Consider the following 22,364-nt stretch of genomic DNA (forward strand, 5'->3'; position numbering starts at 1 on the left):
GTGGTCTTCACCTCACAGCCAGTGGAAAAGAATCAGGATAGGACTCATAGAAATCATGTTCATGGATGTGATTATTAACGTTACTGTAGTGTGAAGCAGAGCAGGACCGAGTGTTGTGGAGCTGAGGAACCGCTGGAGTGGTTGTTAATAAGATGAGCACAACACACGCCTCGTGACCCATACGGAAATGTAATATATGTGCTCATATGAAATATCAATATATGCAATAAATGCTCATATAAAGTAAAAACATATATGAAACCTATTAGAAATTGGAACAATTCCATATATTGACATATTAATTTATCCCATATATTATATGTATGTATAATACATATTTTGACAAATGTCTCATATATGAAATAACCTAATATGCTCATATAGAGTAAAAACATAAATAAACAGCTATGAAAATCAGAAAATAGTTCTATATATTGACATATAACTCTATTCCATAGATTATATGTTCAAATTATATGTGACAAATTACTGTCACTGACATCACTGATAAATGTTGCAGAGTCTTAGTATAGATTTTATGTATAAAACAAATACAATTTAAAATATAAAATATTTTTTATGTTACTTACTGTCGCAAGGGATGAAGAAGGACTCAAGGATGCAGAGGTTAATGGGCTTTTTAGTAGACTTCAAAAATAAACAAACAAAACATAAAGACATCCCTTCATGCTTATAACTGGCTCGCCTTAGTTATTTTTTTACAATAAGCCACATAAAAGGGGAAACTTAGTTTGTGTTCAAACTAACTGTAAGAGTCTCAATGAGGGAGTGAAAATAAATTGTATCTATTGAATCACTGAATGATATCATAGTAACAATTTGCACATGGACGAAATCCAAGACTAACCTGGCTCCGCCCTCCTACGTACTTCCTCTAGATTTTCATTTTCCTTCAGTACTCCATCTGGGACTGCCAGGGGTGGACTGGCCATCAGGAGCACCAGGCTTTTTCCCAGTGGGCCGCTGGACAAAGTGGGCCGGCCAGTTGCTACATAAATATATATGAAGAATGAATAATAGTAAATTTACGCAGCCTAGTCTATATCCTTCCGTCAGCCAAGACGACGAATGGCCCGCGCAGCCCACTTCAGGGGAAAAACTCAAATCAATTTAGCCTGATCAGTCTCAGTGGTGTAAAAGCGCTCGTCAATGTCAAAATGTTTAAGATATCCAATCAAATCGAAGGAGGCGGGATTTATTGCAGTTTCACAGAATCCGAGCAGCGCCAGCACGGCATTTGAGTGCGAACCAAAGTAAGATAAACAGCTGAACTTTATTTGATTAAAAATACAGTAAAAACACAATATTATAAAATCCATCCATCCATCTTCTTCCGCTTATCCGGGGCCGGGTCGCGGGGGCAGCAGTCTAAGCAGGGATGCCCAGACTTCCCTCTCCCTAGACACTTCCTCTAGCTCTTCCGGGGGGACACCGAGGCGTTCCAAGGCCAACCGGGAGACATAGTCCCTCCAGCGTGTCCCGGGAAGGCGTTCAGGAGGCATCCGGAACAGATGCCCGAGCCACCTCAGCTGTCCCCTCTCGATGTGGAGGAGCAGCGGCTCTACTCCGAGTTCCTCCCGAGTGACTGAGCTTCTCACCCTATTTCTAAGGGAGCGCCCAGCCACCCTGCGGAGAAAGCTCATTTCGGCCGCCTGTATCCGCGATCTTGTCCTTTCGGTCATGACCCAAAGCTCATGACCATAGGTGAGAGAAGGAACGTAGATTGACCGGTAAATCGAGAGCTTAGCCTTACAGCTTAGCTCTTTCTTCACCACGACAGACCGGTACACCGACCGCATTACTGCAGAAGCTGCACCGATCCGTCTGTCAATCTCCCGTTCCATCCTCCCCTCACTCGTGAACAAGACCCCTAGATACTTGAACTCCCCCACTTGGGGCAGGAACTCTCCACCAACCTGAAGTGGGCAAACCACCCTTTTCCGACTGAGGACCATGGCCTCGGATTTGGAGGTGCTGATTCCCATCCCAGCCGCTTCACACTCGGCTGCAAACCGTCCCAGTGCATGCTGGAGGTCCTGGTTAGAAGGGGCCAACACGACAACATCATCCGCAAAGAGCAGAGACGAAAGCATGTGGTCCCCAAACCTGACACCCTCCGGCCCTTGGCTGCGCCTAGAAATTCTGTCCATAAAAATTATGAACAGAACCGGCGACAAAGGGCAGCCCTGCCGGAGTCCAACATGCACCGGGAACAAGTCTGACTTACTGCCGGCAATGCGGACCAAACTTCTGCTTCGGTCATACAGGGACCTGACAGCCCTCAGCAAAGGACCCCGGACCCCATATTCCCCCAGCACCCTCCACAGGACGCCACGAGGGACACAGTCGAATGCCTTCTCCAAATCCACAAAACAAATGTGGACTGGTTGGGCAAACTCCCATGAACCCTCCAGCACCCTGTAGAGGGTATAGAGCTGGTCCAGTGTTCCACGACCAGGACGAAAACCACACTGTTCCTCCTGAATCCGAGGTTCCACTATCGGCCGAATTCTCCTCTCCAGTACCCTGGCATAGACTTTCCCGGGGAGGCTGAGAAGTGTGATCCCCCTATAGTTGGAACACACCCTCCGGTCCCCCTTCTTAAAAAGAGGTTTAAAGAGACGGTTTGCCAGAATCTCTTCGAGGCCAGCCGATAGTCCTTTTCCATGGCCTCACCGAACTCCTCCCAGGCCCGAGTTTTTGCCTCCACAACCACCCGGGCTGCAGTCCGTTTAGCCTGCCAGTACCTGTCAGCTGCCTCAGGAGTCCCACAAGCCAGCCAGGCCCGATAGGACTCCTTCTTCAGCTTGACGGCATCCCTTACTATGATTAGAAATATGATTAGAATTTCTAATAGCTGTTGTGAATATATAGTAAAATGTTTTTTTAGTCTTGTGATCAAAGCTGAATTTATCATTATTACTCCAGTCTTCAGTGTCACACATGACCTTGCAGATATCATTCTAATATGCTGTATTTTTCATAAAAAAAACCCTTCAGGACCAATATAATTTTTAAACTTGAATTTTTAAACAATTGGAGCTTTATTCCATAAAATGACAGATGTCAAGCTCCTGAAAGGACAAATACTATAACCACTAGAAAGGCACCATAAAATAGTCCACATTCTGCACTACATACCAAGTCTTAGACCCTAGCTTTGCTTTAAATGGACTGATTTTATGATAGGTATTGAACTTTAGTGATATTAAAATTCACTGTATGGAAAAGATTTCAAAATGTGTGAAAAAAAAAAAAAAAAATTGTAATGTGCACCAGGAAAGGCCAATTATAGCCTATAGAAGTATGCCTGTCATTCATTAATGTTAATGATAAGCATTTTAATAAAAAACAAAAATAGCATTTATATTTCTGTATAAATAGCATCTATATTTTTATGTTAGTAAGTGGTGTTTAAAATTGCTCTGTGCATAATGAGCTAGTGAGTTTATGGTGAGATGAAAAACTTTTCTTCAAAAGCAAAATTAATTTCCTATTATCACTATAAAGCTGCTTTGAAGCAATCTGTGTTGTAAAAAAGCGCTATATAAATGAAGGTGACTTGACTTGACGTGTTGCGGACCGGTTGTTATGGGCCGCTTTGTCCCAGAAAGTCCAGGGCCACTTTTTTGCCCCAAGTCCGCCCCTGGGTACTGTGGTATATCTCTGGTTTTCTCAGAACAAATTTGAACCAGTCCAATCAGCGAACAGAGGGAGCGGCTGAGAACGATGACGCTGATGTTGTGCGCTAGTTTGAGTTGTAGTTCAGTAATGGCGGCGGTGAAAGATGCAAGCGAAGCCATTCATTCCATTGTGGCACCGCTGCCAAATATCCAGAAGTTATAGCCGGAGCAAGAACAGTCATTGCTGAGTTTTGTTGGTGGCCATGATGTTGTGGCCCTCCTCCCCACAGGGTTCGGGAAAAGTTTGATTTTTTTGTCACCATTTACAGGGGCTAGTCAGTGATTTTATCGCTGCCCGTCTCCCACCACCCGTGTAAAAATCCCCAGCCGAATGACCTACTGTTTTAGACAAACCAAGGTCACGTGGTCATTTAATTGCTGTCCGAATCCACATCTGAGTTCCCTTTCGAAAGGGAACTCGCACTGCGTCAGCTTTTGCTTACGCTACGGGGAACGCCTCCAGCGTGACTGGTGCCTGAAATCACAATCAAATCACGTCAATCCTATTGACCGACGACAGCCTATGATGTCATCAAGGTGCGACCAGGAAGTATATAAGGGAGCCTTGCCAACATGACAGTATCTCTTCGTCTTCAGGGACTGTTTTGCCTGTCTTCACGTGAAACGTCTACAAGAAGGATAACAATGAAGTGTGCTGAGGCCACTTCTGCAGAAGTGTGTTTTGAATGTGTAGCTTGCGCTTTGGATACACACACACTTTGTGTTTACTGTCTGGGAGAAGAGCATGCAACTCGGCTGGACCTCTTCTCGAGGGGAGAGGTTTCAGCATCTGGGAAAGACCACGCTCAAGCTGAGGCTGAGCGGCGTCTGAAATGCGCTTCCCAGATGGATCTGGCTCGTCGCTTGGAGACAGTTATGGTTCTTGAGGACGATCCAGATCGCGAGAGGCTCGAGCAGAGGATGGGTGAGTCAGTTAAAGATGCTGAAGCTTTTCAAACCATCCTTTCCCATGTACGGGGAGTTGCTGGAAGTCATGGAACGCAGCTGCCTTTGCGGCGCGTGAGGAGAAAGGCTGAGCGTCCAAACAGTTCGGACGATCGGTTTCTCTCCGCCCATGACCTCCCAACTCCTGGGAGTCTTCCATTCCTTCCAGATCTCCATCAGCAGATCTCGAGGGGATGGAAGAGACCATACTCAGCCCCGCATCTGTCGACATCAGCGAGCTAAATTTCGCTGATGTCGAGGGACTGCCTGGCTGGGTATGTGTCGGGGCTGCCCGTGGACGAGATGTTATGTTTATCTCGCCTCTGGGCGGCCGGCGACACTGTGGCTCCCACCCTGCCGGTCTAATGCCTGAATGGCAGGGCGTACATGTCAGTGGGTCACGCTGCGGCGGCTTTGCACACCACAGCTGTGTTGCAGGCGTACCAGGCAGACCTGCTGAGGGACCTCGATCAGGGGGAGGGACCCCCTGAGGCGGTAGTCGAGTCGCGCCGGACCGCGGTTTTCGCTCTCCGGGCCACCGTACAGATTGCGCCGATGGCGGCGACGGTGGCCACAGAGAGACATCTGTGACAAAGGCGTGCTCGGCAGCATTTAGAACATGCATCCCGCTGAGGTCCGGGACCGCGCCCAGGCAGTCGGGTGTCCCCGGCCCGTTCCAGTCTGAGGGCTGGAGACGGGAACAGCAAGCCAGCGTCGCCTCTCGAGCGCCTCCGCCGCGGAGGACTGGGGCGCAGGGGAGGCGGGACACCCGCAACAGGAAGAGGAAGGGCGAAACATTTTCAAAACTATGTTTTTCAGGACTTTTTGACCGTCGCTCCCCTGAGGGGTTGCTTGGGGAAATTTTGGATCATCGAGGGATTTCGCAGGGCCTGCAGCTCCCCGTGAGTAAGCTAAGAACAATCTTCTTTGCAACATTATGTGGTTGTCTGTGAATGCCTCACTTTTGCTAGTAGAGTCTTGCTGCCTCTCCGTGTTATTTTTCCCACTATGTGGGTGATTAATTCGCGCTCTTGCCCGAGGGCTTGTAGTGTAGAGGGCTAGCTGTGTTTTCCTAGCGTAAAAGTGGGAAGTAGCTGAAGACCGGGTACGCGCTAATGCGCGAGCTGTAGTAAGATCTGCGCCCAGCTCTGCGGGGCTTTGGGAAAAGGGGTTTCGGGGCCTCAGAGTGTAATATTGAGGTAATAATATTTCTTTCCCGAGCCCTGAGTAGATCTAGTGCGGTCTTATGTTGCACCACTTGGCCTAGGCTTTGTCAAGGATGGGGGCGTTCCCTTTTAATGAAGGTTGTTCACCCCTGGCCTGTCTTTTGATATAAGAACATGGTGTGGTTTATGCATCCTTGTTTCAGCCTCCTCTTGTTACAAAGTCATCCGGCCAAGGCCCGCCCCCTTCTCTGCGTTCTGGGGTTACGAGTAACGCAGTCGGGGTGTTGCAGCAGACAGCGACTTTGCCAGTGGTCGTGGGGCGGAGTGAAGTGTCTTTCGCTGGTTTGCGATTAGACTTTATCTGCCGTTTCCGCCTTTCAGAGCTTGGTGGCCGCCATCTTTTGGCGGCCCTCTGCCTCTTCCTGGAGGAGGTTCGGCCGGTGGGTTCTATATTTTCTAAGAAAAGGTAATGTTTCACCCTTGCTCTATGTCTCTGCTCCACCTCCTTTAGGGCTCGGGTTGAACTGAACATCGGATAAACCTCTGTGGAGGTTCTGGTCGGATGCTCCCCTGAGGCCCGAGCATTGCCAATGGCTGACGCCCTCGCACTTATGGTTGGCCGCTGCATGGAAAGTAAGACAGCCGCCCCGAGGCAGGTGACGTAAGTTGTACTCCCCTCGCTTTAGAGGGTCTTTGTTTAAGCACTTTCGCTTAGTACACTGCTGTTGGCAATGTGATTAGGTCCATGTTTGTAGGCGCTGCCCGAGAGACTGCGCCGTCCTGGGGGCCCTAGGACACGGCGATGCAGTTGTCCCTAGCTGCCTCTGGGATGGAGCCAGCCCCAGGTGCGGGCGTAGGAGCCAGCTGGTTGTTAGTAGCCAGCTTGGGCAGTCTGGGCAGTTGGACTTCAGAACAGGTAGTAGGCGTCAACCGGCCTCCCTGCAAGAAAGTCTCGACGCCGTGGCCCACGAGTGGGCCCTGGAGGATCTTCTCCACTGGTGTCGACGTTAGCAGTAACTTCGTCAGCTAGTCTCCTTGGGGATGAGTCCCCAGGTGTGATCTGGATTTCCAGGCTTTGTCAGCAGCAGACAGCTGCCGCCAGCCCAGGCGCAGCAGCCAGCCTTCTTTAAGGCCGCCCTGAGGGGTAGGCTCCTGGTTTGGGTTACCTTCGCTCAGGTGGTAGGCCCGATTGGCCTCCCTGAGGGCCTGCTGCAGGCACTGCCTGGTCTCCCCCGAGGGGGCACCACTGGCATTGATGGCTGGTATAAGCTGCTAGTAGGCGCTGGATGGCTAGCACGAGTGCTAGTAGGTAGTAGGCCTCAGGTAGTAGGACTTTCATAGTTTGCCTACTGCATGGCTACCTACCAGGCAGGCTTATGAGCTCCTCTCGAATGAGGGTCTACTATGAGCTTATGGCCGCTTGGTGCTGGTTAAGGGTTGTAGGCCCCTCGGGGCCTCCCTGGCATAATCAGCCTGTAAGGCCTCTGGCCTCCTAAGCACGTTTTAAAGTAGGTGCTTGGTAGATCCGAGGATCGAGCGGCTAAACTCCCCTCGCTAGCAAGGGTTATATAGCACTTCGCTGAGAGCTGCTCTCCGGGATAACCCGTCTCTGAGATCCGGCTAGTGGATGGTACTGCCTTTCTTGCAGCACCCTAGCGTGATGCCTCTTTGGAGGTGAGTACCAGAGGCTCTGTACTGTACAGACAGGGTTGACCGTATTACGTGTCCCACATTAGTCTGGGTCACCTGGTCAGGTCTCCCTGGTGGCATTCGGTGAGAACCTCCCGAATAGTGACTGGCATAGGGTTCCCTCGTAGTTCCCTTGCCACGTTCCCTTAAAGGAACCCCTTCTAAGTCGAATGGGTGGTTCCAGGCCTTCGAGCAGGGCCTGGGAAGGACCTCATGTGTGTGAAGGTTCCTTCTTGGGCGATAGCTTGGGCTATGACCGTAGGGAGCGCTGTCACTGACAGCCTATTGTGACCAGAAGGGGAGTGGTTCAGGCATTTCAGTAGAATTTGCTTGTCTTGACAGTTGTCACTGCCCATGGGCATGCACTCCCGTCGGCATGTCGTAGTGGGTATATCGTTCCCCGTAGCGTAAGCAAAAGCTGACGCAGTGCGAGTTCCCTTTCGAAAGGTAATGTCTCAGGTTACAAATGTAACCTTTGTTCCCTGAGAACAGGGAACGAGACACTGCGTCGCTTTGCCATGCCGCAGGGCCTGCCTGCCGAAAACAGTCCCTTCAGACGATTAGATACTGTCATGTTGGCAAGGCTCCCTTATATACTTCCTGGTCGCACCTTGATGACATCATAGGCTGTCGTCGGTCAATAGGATTGACGTGATTTGATTGTGATTTTCAGGCACCAGTCACGCTGGAGGCGTTCCCCGTAGCGTAAGCAAAAGCTGACGCAGTGTCTCGTTCCCTGTCCTCAGGGAACAAAGGTTACATTTGTAATCTGAGACGTTTTCAAGACTATATCACTTAAAAATTTACTATTTATATCCTTTTTGACCACTGCAGAGCACTGAGCGGTTGAGCTTCGCTGTAATTTGGATGCATTTCTAGACTTGTATTTCTTTAAATGATGGCATGTATTTACAAGAGCAATATATTTCATCACTGCTCAAAAAATAAAAATAAAAATAAAAGCACGTAAACATTTAAATTGGGATGTTATTTACTGCAGCATTTATTCTTATCATACCAAGCATATGACATTTTATTTACAGCATACAATCATGTTACGGACCAGCAGCGCTTTCCCGATCACAAAACTCTCCCCTCCACTGTGAATAAATCACAATCCGAATGCACAAGTTTAAGGTTTTATCACTGAGGTGGCGTGTACAATCTGCAGTTATTTTTACGGACTTCCATGTGAGAAACAGTGCCGAACGGCGCACAACATACGTCGTGACCAAACGTTAGAGATTGGTTATTGCAGATCCAGAGTGACTCTTGGCCAATAGTTTTAAACTTCAACAGAGTACCGCCTTCATGGAAGTAAACGCTTGTCAATGGAGAATGGCCATACTCTCTATGAACAAATGAAATTAGTCTGGTAAGACCAGGCTAATCCAAGACAGCATTGTAAATAAAAAAACTCAAATAAACAGTAAATGAAAATCAAACCCAAAATACTAAAGTGTTACACAAATAAATAAAAAAAACAGCAAAAATATAGGTGTACCAAACAATTCAAAATGCCATAGAGGGAAAAGGATATACACTCACAGTCTTTTATCTGAGTGTTGTGGAAGTCCCAGTCCCAGCAGGCAATGAAGATATACAATCCTAAATCCTAGATAAGGAACTGCCACAATCCAACACAGGTAAGGAGTAGGTATCAGCGCACTCAAGCCCCATAATAGAGTCCTCTGTGAGCTTCTCTGCAAAATTCCAAACACTATGAATTAACATTTTTATGGGTACATAAAAATGTGCATTTGAATAAGATTTTAAAGCATAAGAATGTACAATTTACTTAACTGCTCAAACACAATGTGATCCAGTCTTTTTCAACCATAATGCTGATTTATACTTTTGCATCGGACCTACGCTGTATCCTTTATGCCACAAGTTATGCGTTGATTTTCATTTATACTTCTGCGTTGTTGTCCGCATCAATGTGCAATTACACATGCAGACCGCTAGTAGGCCGTCTCCACCAGCATGTTGATGGTAACCCACAGTATCAAGGCAAAAGCCAAAGAAGAAGCAGCTTGTTGTGTACATTGTCGGAGTAGCAGCAGCAGTGATGGCGGCAAATAGATAGCACCGTTTCACATACTTCACCGTTCTTGTGGCTTGAGTTGTTGTATCTAATACAAATTAAGCATCTCTAGTTGATTAGTAGAGTTAAATAATGATTTGAGTTATCTGGTGCTGGAATGCGTTTTTGAAATCATGCAGAGCTTGTGGCGCTGTTTTCAGTATCGGCGGCTCTTGCAGACGAGTGATTCAATCGATTGCTGTTGCGGAGACTTTATTCACGAAATGCACCCTAATGTGTCCCTGTTCTTGATATACAATCACTGATTAACATCTTTGGTTTTAATGAGAAAATAAATAAACTATACAATGGTGGATTAGAACCCAGAACCTCTGGCACACGTAACACAAATTCTTCCACTAGCCCATCAAGAGCTCACACACTCACAGCTGATCTATGTTTTTATTCACTAGCATAAAGAATCTCTGGACTACAAAATACTGTGTTGTATAGCAGATGTACGGATGAAACTATCTTCTCATTTCTGGACACACACACACTCCTATGGCAGATTTTTTACTTATTTATTGATCTGAGGGAAGGGTTCTGACAGACCAATCACAACGCTTGCGCTCCGCATAGAATTGATGCGTTTTTACATTTTTGGAGAGGTGCGCATCAGGGTACGTCGTAGGCTACGCGCGCATCACACAGCCTACGGCGTAGCTACGGCATGCACTCGACGCAGAAGTATAAACAAATTTGTTTGCCCATATAATCTTAAAATGTTTAGGTTAAGCTTATTTGGCTTGCTGTCTATTGATGAGGGGCTCGATGAAGCAGTTTCACATTCAAAACTGCTGTGAAACATACAAGGAACCAAGAGAACAAAATACCAGGTAGGGAACAACTGACAGGAACAAAATACAACGATCCAGCACAGGAATGTATTGCCTTATATGAAACACATGACATCGCTACTCGGATATAGGGACATATTTGTACACATATTACATTTCCGTATGGGGAGCAGCGGGACTTTTATTATGACACAGTCGCCAGTCATGAGTTTGAGGTAACGCAGCTCTGTTTATCATATTTGATACATCTGAGTGTGTTGAAAATGATGTTATGACGTTACTCTGTGCGTTCCCTCGGCGGCTGCTATGACACTTGTTGCACACTGCAGTGAGAGTAAAGCGTTTTTAAAGGGGTGGTGTCACACTCAGTTTCAGTTAATCCCATGTCGATCTTGAGTACCTATAGAGTAGTAGTCTATATAAGCCAGCTTCTGTCAAATTGATTGATTGTGACCTTTGACCTACCACGCCCCTTAGACCTTGACCACCCACATCGTTCCCCTTCCCCACGTTTGACCTCGACCACCCACGTTGGTGTCACCTTTGACCTTGTGTATCCTCCGGGGAGCGATATTACCTTTGAGGTCTTATATTTGAAATAGCAATGCCAGGGTATGACCCCTAGGCCACCAAAGTGAAGAATGATTGTATTGAACTTTGACACGGCTATTTGAAGGAATGATTTCGGGGGGGCATCTGCCGGACACGTGAGGGGTTGGTGCATTCCATAGACGGGAACATTTTCTTTCACAGAGGAGCCGAAAATTGTCATTATGGTACATCACAATATGCACACTCACAGTATCTTGGTCTCACGCACACACACACACACACACACACACACACACACACACACACACACACACACACACACACACACACACACACACACACACACACACACACACACACACACACACACACACACACACACACACACACACACACACACACACACACACACACACACACACACACACACACACACACACATCCCACATACACACACACACACACACACATCACACACACACACACACACACACACACACACACACACACACACACACACACATCCCACATACACACACACACACACACACACACACACACACACTCACATACTCACATTGTAAAATGTGCAATTGGTTTTATAAAAGGAATGTTTTTCTATTTAAATGTACTGAAACAGGCCAGATAAAATATTACATTGTGTAATAACAATTATCATACTAAAATGTAAAATGAACTTAAATTTTCAGGGAGCAGGCAAAAGTAGGGGTTTTACATTCATGTAATTACATTCATGTATGGATGTTTTACAAAATACCCTTTAAAGAAATATAAAATTACTCTCTCTGGCTCTCACTATGTCTCTCCAAGAATGTCAGCAGCACCGGTGGGGGTGTGAAATTTGACGCAGTCACAGACGTGGCAAACAGGAATCAGGGAGACACAGTCTTTGGTTTAACAACCATTTCTCTGGGGAGAAGAAGTTAGAGACATAATAAAATCTTTAAATAAAGTCCTATCTTCTCTATCTTTCTTCAAGATTGTTGTATCCAACATCTGACGCCCCATACTGGGTGATTTCTGCTTAAACTCATCATAAACCATAATTTATATATATATATATATATATATATATATAAATGATGGTTTATGATACACCTCATTTATACAAATAGTCAACCAGATCCAGATCTGGTTGTATAACAGTCAACCAGATCTTGAATAATATAACAGCCGATGTCCTATGATTTTTAAATCCGGCATAAAGGATCGTTTTTACTAAACAGAGAATGTTTTAGAGCTTATTCCTACAAAGATGCCATTTAAAAAAAGGACTAGTTGTTTTTGGTGTTAGTTTCTTGTCTTTGGCATCGCCTCAAACATTGTAGCTTGCTAGTGGGGGAAATATACATATTACACACAATAATGTGAATACATTGAATGATTAATTTACTGAAACAGAGGTAATGAAATATTATAGATTTAGGTAGATGAAACTATATATTACATACAATAATGTAAATACATTGAATGATTAACTTACAAAAGGAAATGCACTCTATAAAATCTCTCTCTCTCTCTCTCTCTCTCTCTCTCTCTCTCACTCTCACTCTCACTCTCACTCTCACTCTCTCTCTCACATGTCCAGGGGTGTAAAACCATGCTGAAATGTGACACAGTCAGCATTGGGGCATGTTGGGCATCCATGTTTTATGAAGACTTTCCATAGACATAATGATTTCCGTACTGTAATCTATCCCAAATGCACCTAAACATGCCCCCTCATCATTTACATCTTCAATAAATAAATCAATAAAAAAATGTATATAATTTATAAGCTGATTTGCACATGGGGTTAATTTTGTTCAGTGGGGGAAAATGTGTTGTATTACTACCATTATGGCCACATTTAGTCCCCACAACATTAGGGGATACCTGAACCACACACACACACACACTCACACACACACACACAAATTGGTTCCATAAAATGACCCTTTCTCTATTTTAAACGAATTGATTAAAAATAAAATATATTACACAATGAGTATTAACAAATAACTTACTAAAATAAATTTTTCATACTTTATAATCATAATCATAACCACTTTTAGTTATAGTTTTAGCTAAATATAATAATAAATATATAAATAATAATAAATATATATGAAAATACCTTCAATTTTTTCAGAGAGATGAAGAAGTAGTTTTTATGAAATGATAAAAAGCAAATATTTGAACCTGTATCAAACTAAACAACAAGAACAAAGTTAGCAAATGCCTTTCCAGAGCCAATGTTGTTCGTACTCATTTTATTTCCAAGCCTAATCTTAAAAGTTTAAATTAGATCTAAATTAAATATTTAAAGTTTTAATAAAATCGTATCTTCTTAATCTTCCCAGAAGATTAGATTAGATTAGATTCAACTTTATTGTCATTACACAAGTACAAGTACAAGGCAACGAAATGCAGTTTAGGTCTAACCAGAAGTGCAATAGCAGCAAGTGCAGGATATACAACGTTTGCATAAGTGCAGGACATGGATATGTACTGAGTATATATAAATATATCTATAAATAGAAAGATGGTTATTACTATAAACTGAATTTACAGGTGAATATGTACAGTGAATAATATACAGATGGTTATTTCTATAAACAGAATTTACAGGTGGATATGTACTATGAATATAATATAATATACAGATGGCTATTACTATAAACAGAATTTTACAGATAGAGGTATACAATGATATGTTAGGCTAAAATGAGGAATATGGTAGTGGATTAAGGTAGTGCAATAAATTATGGACAGAAGCTATCCGAAAAAAAGTGTAAAAGTGCAGTGGAAAGTGATTGCATATTACAGTTAGAAGTACAGTGCAAAATACAGATGTAAACAGTTGGTACTGTAAATAACAGTCGGCAGTGCAAATGAGCATAATCCAGTTACGGTGTGGTAGTGCAAAATGCATAAGTAAACAGTTGTTACTGTAATAAACAGTCGGTAGTGCAAATAACAAAGTGAAGGTGGATGTGAGGTAGGAGAGTTATCAGTATATGAGGGAAGTGGATCAACGGGGGTTTGAGTTCAGTAAGGAGACAGCTTTGGGGAAAAAACTGTTCTTTAGTCTGCTGGTCCTGGTCCGGTGGATCCTGAAACGCCTGCCGGAGGGCAGGAGAGAAAACAGTCTGTGGGCCGGGTGAGAGGAGTCCTTGAGGATGCTGCGGGCTCGATGCAGACAGCGTTTCCTCTGGATGTGCTCGATGGCAGGTAGTGGAGTTCCTGTGATGCGCTGGGCAGTTTTCACCACCCGCTGCAGTGCCTTGCGCTCCGCAACTGATGACTGTTGCAGAAGACTGATGTATAAAGATAGCATCTGATGCCCAATGATTTTGTGCTTAAATCCATCATAAACCATAATTTTTTACTAAAAAGAGCCCAGTACATTATTTTAAATATTAAAGATTCAAGCCGGTCTTGAGTAATAGCGCTTAACCATGTATGAACCCCATGCAATGAAACATGTTAACAAAGTTTGTTATAAATAAACAGAATTTGTTTAAATACATTTCATTTGTTTTAAAAGATTATTAGTAAAATAAGTTTGAGACGTATCTTTAAGAAAATCCCCACACATGTCCTCAGCATCATGATAGCTTCAGGGTAGGGTGATGGGGTGATTTGAAGACCAGCTGGTCCTCTGTGGTCAATGACACAGTAGAAGTAAAGTTTGTCTTCAGTGAATATTCAATTTTACTCGTCTTATGTCTAAGCATGATCTTACTTTAAATATTAACTGGTCATATTTTACACTACTAATATTACACTACTAATATTTGACATTTTGTGGAAGCCATGATCTAGGATTGCATGTACAAGTTGTATATGATTTTACTTTTCTTGTGTCTTCCAAACTGGCCTTTATCATTACGGAAACATATCCTTTACTGAAAATATGCTATCGGTTATCTACTCAAAAATACAGTGAATTTTACAAATGTAACCTTTTGTTGATGAGACAGTTTGTCTGTTGACCAGCATGAACAGACTTTGGATAGAGCCCCAACGATTTTGCAGGGTGTTAAAGACCCTACAATGTTGTTGTTTTTTGTCAACCTGGTGAATTTACACATGCAAGGTCTTCGGAAGTCCTGACTTCCAGGGTCAGCGGGTCTCTTGAGAGTATTTGTTTTACCTTAAAACGAAAGATTTAGCTGTTGGTTTAATATTTTCAAAGTATCAGGCGTGTTACAATCATGGAGCACAAGGATTCAGATGAAACCAAACAGAGTATGTTTCAAAATGAGTTATACAATATTTGTACTCTAGTATCACACTGGCTATTTTTAATAGTCTTTACTAGTGCCTGATGCATTAGAATCCAGATAATAACAAGCTAAGTTGATTCAGATGTTTATTGCCACTTTTTGTATTATTGTTGGCACAAATAAATAGCTGTTGATTAAAGCTTACATCACTGCCCTTTCCCTACAGATACAATCCAAACATGTTCTTTCTAGGAATTATGTGTGCACAAAAACTCTCTGTAAATTCAAGAGGCCTAGAGTAAGAAAACAGTGACATTGTTTAAGAAAATATGTCATAGTGCATACAGAAAATCCAATTTATTGTGATAGGCATTTTTTCCCCTTCCATAGTCTTAGTTATATTATCAGGATCACTTATCGCATTTTATTTGTCGGACTGTATATGGTTTTAGGTGAAGATTCCGATCTTGTTGTTGTCAGTGTAAGTTCGTGCAAATCATCATTTGTGTGATGAATTTACTTTAAACATATTTTTAGTTGTATGACCAAACTTTTTTTGTTTTCTTTTGACAAACCTACATTTCATACGATTGACCTCCTGTGTTTCACAACCACAGGGAAAACATATTGTTTTGTAATACTCATTAAACCTAATCTTGGCAAATTTTTCTCACCTAGAACACAAAACTTGTACTGTTTTACACATTTTGACTATTTAACTATTTTTGTAGGTATCATGTCATTTTAGAGGATTTACTAAAAGTTTAAATGCACCAGAATCACAATGTTTGTAAATGATGTTTTTTACTACTCCACTAGATCATATTTAGTCAGATTTCAGATGACTTTTTTTCCAAGCATAATCTTTATACAACAATTATCCGTGCACAATTTAATACAAATGTGTACGGCGGGTAAGAAAAGAGACATTTAGCTATAATTAAAACATAATACAGAAATCATCTCTTCTGCTCTATTGTAAAAGTAGATTTTTGCCCCGCCAGTAGATGACAGTTTTACATTTGGTTCTTTGTACAGTTTTTAGATGACGACTACTCCTTGAGCACGGTCAAACAAACTACAACATAAGAAAATTAAACTATGATGTTCTTTCAGATCTGCTTTACTGCTCTATCTAGGAAGTGGTCACAAGCCAAGACACATTTCTGTTACATTTACAACTATTGTGGTTAAAACACACCCGTCCATTACAGTTAGTTACAACATTTTACATTTGAGAATGATGTGGTACCACTTTTTTTATAATATGCAAACTTCAATAAAAAGTAACCTTGATAAGTAGTCATTCTAAGTAAAAAGTTAGATGAATCAGGCTGTTTTAGTTTCTCCACGCTCCAATAGCCATCTGCCTTTTAGGTTTGATCCATGAAACGGGAACAAAAACAACATTACAATGTGTCGTCATGGTTGTCTCAGTAATTATTCAATAACCGGTGGAATCGTTTAACATCTCTTAATTTTTTTTTTACAATTTAAGTATATGTTCAACTTAAATATTAGTTTTTAGTCATTTACAAAGGTGTCATGCATGATATCTTGTATATAATTATGATATTGTTACATGTTCTGGGTTGTTGGCACCTCTAGGTGGTAAAACTTAGCAGTAAATGAGAGACGTGATTAGGTTGTTACTCAAGCGGTCCTCTGTGACGTCTTTTAATAAAACATTTCAGCGTCATCAAGGCAAACTCATTAACGGTATGCAGTGAAATAAATATAAACATACAACACTTTATGGTAATCAATAGGCAATAATTAATATATTGACGTTATCAACATTTAGGGGTGCTGTACTCATCCTCATGCGCTTATTATTTTTGTGCTTAAAAAGTTTATTTGAAGTTTTTTCTGAAACTTACCACTTTATTTTTTAAACATCACCATTCTTCTTTGTCTGTAATTGTAATTATGTGCATGTTTGTTATCCCCTTTCCACTAAAACTACGTTTCCAACATTTAGCTGCAATGCTAGCGACCAATTGATGTTCTGCACATCTCTTGGTTCGTATACAGCATTTGGTTGATTTAAACAGATGATGCATTAAACCAGCGTATTCATCATTTACATAGTATTTATACTACCTTAAATGTTTTTGAATGGGAAAGAAAACATTTTATTTTGATTGTGTAATACCATTCAAAGAACAGGGGTTAGAAGCTGTGACATGAATAATCACACATCGAGTGTGTTAAAGTAGATGGTGTTTTATGATTATTTAAAGGTGTCTTATTCTCTCTATCCACCGCAAAGCTACAGGTCCTACCCACTGAATTTGGTGTTTAAAGAAGTTAGGAAACGGTCTACAACTCTAGTGTTACAATGGCTACTCCTGAAACTTCTGAAACATCTGTGATGGGTGTAACACTGACAAGAAGAACTTCTGTTGAAACGGAAGAAAACCTTCCTTACACACAACAGAAAAAACAGAGGATCCATTTGACCAAGTTTATTCATGAAGATGAATTCATGATGAATTCATGAAGATTCTGTGAAACAGGAATTTCTGCTAGGTGATGTTTATATTGGCGGATTTGTTTTTGAAGAGGCATCACAGACAGTCAAACTCTACGCTATGGAATTTTTTGAAGAATTGGAGATATCGGAGACACCTTGTGTGGTTTTTCCCGCTAAAGACTGGTCATTTTTCTACAATTGTGTTTGGAGCGATCTTAATGGGCTTGCTCGTAAAACCTTTTATATCAACGAATGGGATGGAGTGACACCAAATGTGAGGTACGAGGTGACAAAGGACAGTGAGGAACCAAAGCCTGGTGATTGTGTACTCATATCAACCTGCAGGAACAAACCGCTACATGAACAAACCCGACTTAAGCGGCATAAATGCTACGAGGAGGCTGAAATTCGAAATTCGAAGTATTGGCTTCAAAGCAGCAGCGACTCAGACTCTGATAATGACTACCCAAATCCAGAGGACTACCCTTTTGAATGTTGTACAAAGAGTCTTGTCCTCTTCTGGAGTGACATGCCTATGTTGCACACCGTCTTTTCAGCAATTGACATGCTTTTTAAGCGGAGTTGAGTTTAATTCATTTAAAGTCATGGCGATATGTCTTAATAAGTATTGAATAGGAACATGCGTTCTGGTAAAAACACTATTTGTACAATTATGTTGTAATGTAAAATTGTTACAAGCCACGGTTGTCCTAGACTCAGTTTCCCATGATCCTCCCTGTCCTACAACTGAACTCACTTCGTCATCCTCTCTCCCACACTCCCCGGATTCCCTGCACTCCCATTATATTGGACTCACTTCCCTGTACCCCATGTCTATTCTTATTGATATGTTTACTATGTTTGGTATGGTATGTTTGGTTGCTGTGTTATCCCCTCGCTGAATAAACCTGTCTATTGCTGGAAGTCCGATTCTGATTCATCCCTGCTGCACCGCACCAACCGTAACAACTATGAATTTGTTTAATAAACTGCACCCCCACTTTGGGGCTCACAGCTGAAAACGACCTACCTGAATTAAAACAATTATAGCTCCTGAGAACAGTGTGCTACAGGCACAATTAAGGTATCTTTGGAAAGAAGACACTTGGGACTCTAATAAAAAGCAATCAGAGTTGATATTTCTCAAACAGATAAAAAATTATAATAGTTGAAATGCCTCAAAAATTATTTGCACTACACAGAATGTTGTATTATTTAATGTAAAAATATATGAAAATAGACCTGGAGGAATCCAGTTCAGTTATGGATTGAAAGCCACACGACTTATCAGTTTATAGTTCAAGTTTGAGGAAGATATAATGAAAAGTGTGGTTCCTGCAAGCTTTTTTCCAAGACTATGTCTGTTCCATTTCTCCCTCCGCCTGCTTGAGGCACATCCCCAGAAATGACATCTCCCAACTAAAACAATTGCAGTTGCTGAACAATTTGCACTACATGCACAATTTAGACATCTATAAAAAGAAGACACTTTAGAGTTTATTACCCAAACATTAAAGTAGAAAAAAACTTAGAAAGACAAACAGTTATAGAAGTTGAAGTGTCTTGAAGATGATTTGTGCTACAATGAACACTTTATTATTTGATGTAAAAATATATGAAAATAAGCCTGGAGGAATCCAGTTAGTTAATGAATTGAAAGGCACAAGTCTCATCAGTTTATATTTAAAATTTGACGAAGATATCATGAAAAATGGGGTTCCTGCATGCTTTTTTCTAAGAATATGTCCAGGTGCCAAGAAACCTACAGGAGACTTGATAACCTAATGTTATGAAGGGTACTGCAAGCTGTTTTAGCCATCATATATGATGCTTGAATGCTTTTTCAACTATAAAATAATAGGCAGAACCATAAGACTTTGTATAAGTGATTTATTTGTACAACAGAACTTATAAAAATATAATAAAAATGAAATATTAATAAAAAAGAGCTAAACTTCTTTGCAACTGAAAATACAACAAGTAATATAAGTATAATAACTATAAATATAACTAGTAATATAAATAACAATATAATATAAATATATAGCTATAAAAACACACACAATTTGCAAATGTAAAAAAAAAAACATTTACTGGCCTTTTACCGGCCGATTCAGGTCTACAACAGCAAGTGCAGATCTTGAAGAATCTGAAAGCTTTCTTCTCTTTTCTGCTGGTTGGCTGGTGCTTGGATGCCATAGCTCATCTGAAGACTCAACCTGATGCCTGTAGAATGGCAAGGAAAGGAAAGAGAATTAGCACTGCATGTCCTATTTCTGTTTAGTTTGCCCATTCAATCAACAATCACACTGTCATCATTCACTCTAATTACAGGCCATCCCATGAACAATGAAACTGATGGGCAGTCGGTTAGACAGCATTCATATTGACGGCCACCTATACATTCTCACACAGCCCAAGCATCAATCTAACGGCCGGCTATACAGTGAGCATTCATATTGACGGCCACCTATACATTCTCACACAGCCCAAGCATCAATCTAATGGCCGGTGATACAGTGAGCATTCATATTGACGGCCACCTATACATTCTCACACAGCCCAAGCATCAATCTAATGGCCGGTGATACAGTGAGCATTCAAATTGATGGCCAGGCATAAAATCAACAATCACACAGATGGTCGGCCGTCCAGAACTTTTCTTTTTTCGTCAATTTGTTTTTTGTAGCACAGGGGAAAAAAATGCATTTTATATATTATATATATATATATATTTTTTTTTTTTTTTCCTGTGTGTGCTAGAAAAAATGCTAAATATCAGTATATGTATAATCTATACTGGTATATTGTCATTTTTCTAGCACACAGAAAAACATAAAATAAATACAGTCTCAATATATATATATATATATATATATATATATATATATATATATATATATATATATATATATAAACATTTACATGTGTTATATATATATATATGTTTTATTTACACACACATGGGGAAAAATTATATATAATTTTCCCCCATGTGTGCTAGAAAAAATGCTAAATATCAGTATATGTATAATCTATACTGGTATATTGTAATTTTTCTAGCACACAGAAAAACATAAAATAAATACAGTCTCAATATATACATATATATATATATATATATATATATATATATATATATATATATAGGGGTGCACCGATCCGATATTAGGATCGGATATCGGCCGCGATACTGACAAAATAGCTGGATCGGGGATCGGAAAAATGAACAGATCCACAAGCCGATCCAGGTGTTTTTTTTTCGTCGCATCAGAATCTAAGTCATTCGTCAGCTTCACGTGTGTCGCATGCTAGAAGCAACATGGAGCGAGCCAGAGAGTCGACTGTATTTCACGCTTGCCACGCCAACTAGTTCGTCGGCTGTTTGCAATGTCTGCAAAGTAACTTAAATGTTTCGAGGGGAGGTATTACTGCAAAGTCAGGGTCTTTCCTGCATTGAACATTTTTTGACGGCCGCCAAAGCCTAATTTGATGAGTTATTGTGTTTTACGAGTGATGTAGAACAGATGCTGCGCTTGTGACTGAGCTCCGCCCCCGAACACACTCTCTGGGTCTTCAAAATAATCAGTGTTAGCTGTTAGCTCTCTCATATTTCACATATTAATCCAAATCAAAAGGTGGGAAGACCGAAACCATGTTGCACGTGACACATTCGGACAATTTTGTCCTTGAATTATCGCTGGGTGTGAATTGCGCTCAAAAAACATTGACTCTTCTCTGACCAGCTGACATAAAGCATACTTTCAATAAACGGGAGTCAAATTATATTCAGTAATGAAGTGTTTTCTGTGTGTTGACATCTTTCTCGATGTTCTAACAGACGGGATTCGCACACAACGCGTCTGCTAATGTCCGATTCGCGACCTGATGACTCCTTTGAACCGAATCATTTTAACGACTGGTTAGAACAACTGATCTGTCCAACACTGAACTCATGAATCAGTTTATTAATTTACTCAGAACATCTGAAATGAGAACACAAGTGTGCTTACTCAATTAAGCAAGAGAGGGTAGTAAGAATTATTTTTAATTATCAACAGTATTTCAGCTTATTTCTGTTGACAATGTGTAGTAAAATAAATAGGCCTAGCCTACAATCATTTAGACTGGAGTGAGGTGAAACCAGAACAAAGTTATTAGCTAGCTGATCATTTGTATTAAATTGCATATGGCAGAAAATTAGACTATTTGATAATTTGTAATGCTACTTTTTAATATTGATATGATTATATACCAAAACTATTATCTGTAGTGTAAAAAATGTTTGGTAACTGTCAGATTACTATTGTATGTTTGACCAATACACTGTTTTTTGTTTCCACTGCTACATTTGATTTATTTAAAGAAGTTTGATTACATTCTATTTTAGATTTGAATGCACAATTGTTTTTTAAATAAATAAGAATGCAACACTTTACATACATCTGTTATTTTGTCTTAGTTATGTTTAGTTAGTAAAGTCTAGTCTCTTCAAGGAAGGTATAAGGTGGAAGATATGCAGTTTATTATTAATTCAACAATAGTATCGGATCGGTATCGGGTATCGACAGATACACAAAGCCCAGGCATCGGTATCGGGACTGAAAAAGTCGGATCGGTGCACCCCTATATATATATATATATATATATATATAAACAATTACATGTGTTATATATATGTTTTATTTACACACACATGGGGAAACATTATATA

The 22,364-nt window shown here is 41.2% G+C and overlaps 1 protein-coding gene across 1 annotated transcript in view; it reads left to right on the top strand.

Moving 5' to 3' along the window:
• Positions 1 to 22,364, top strand: part of LOC307124447 (uncharacterized protein) — a 270,885-nt gene that overhangs the window by 153,568 nt on the left and 94,953 nt on the right. The gene's annotated exons all lie outside the window — the stretch shown is intronic.

Source organism: Gobio gobio, assembly GCF_949357685.1.
Source record: "Gobio gobio genome assembly, chromosome: 1".
NCBI classification, from domain to species: Eukaryota; Metazoa; Chordata; class Actinopteri; order Cypriniformes; family Gobionidae; genus Gobio; species Gobio gobio.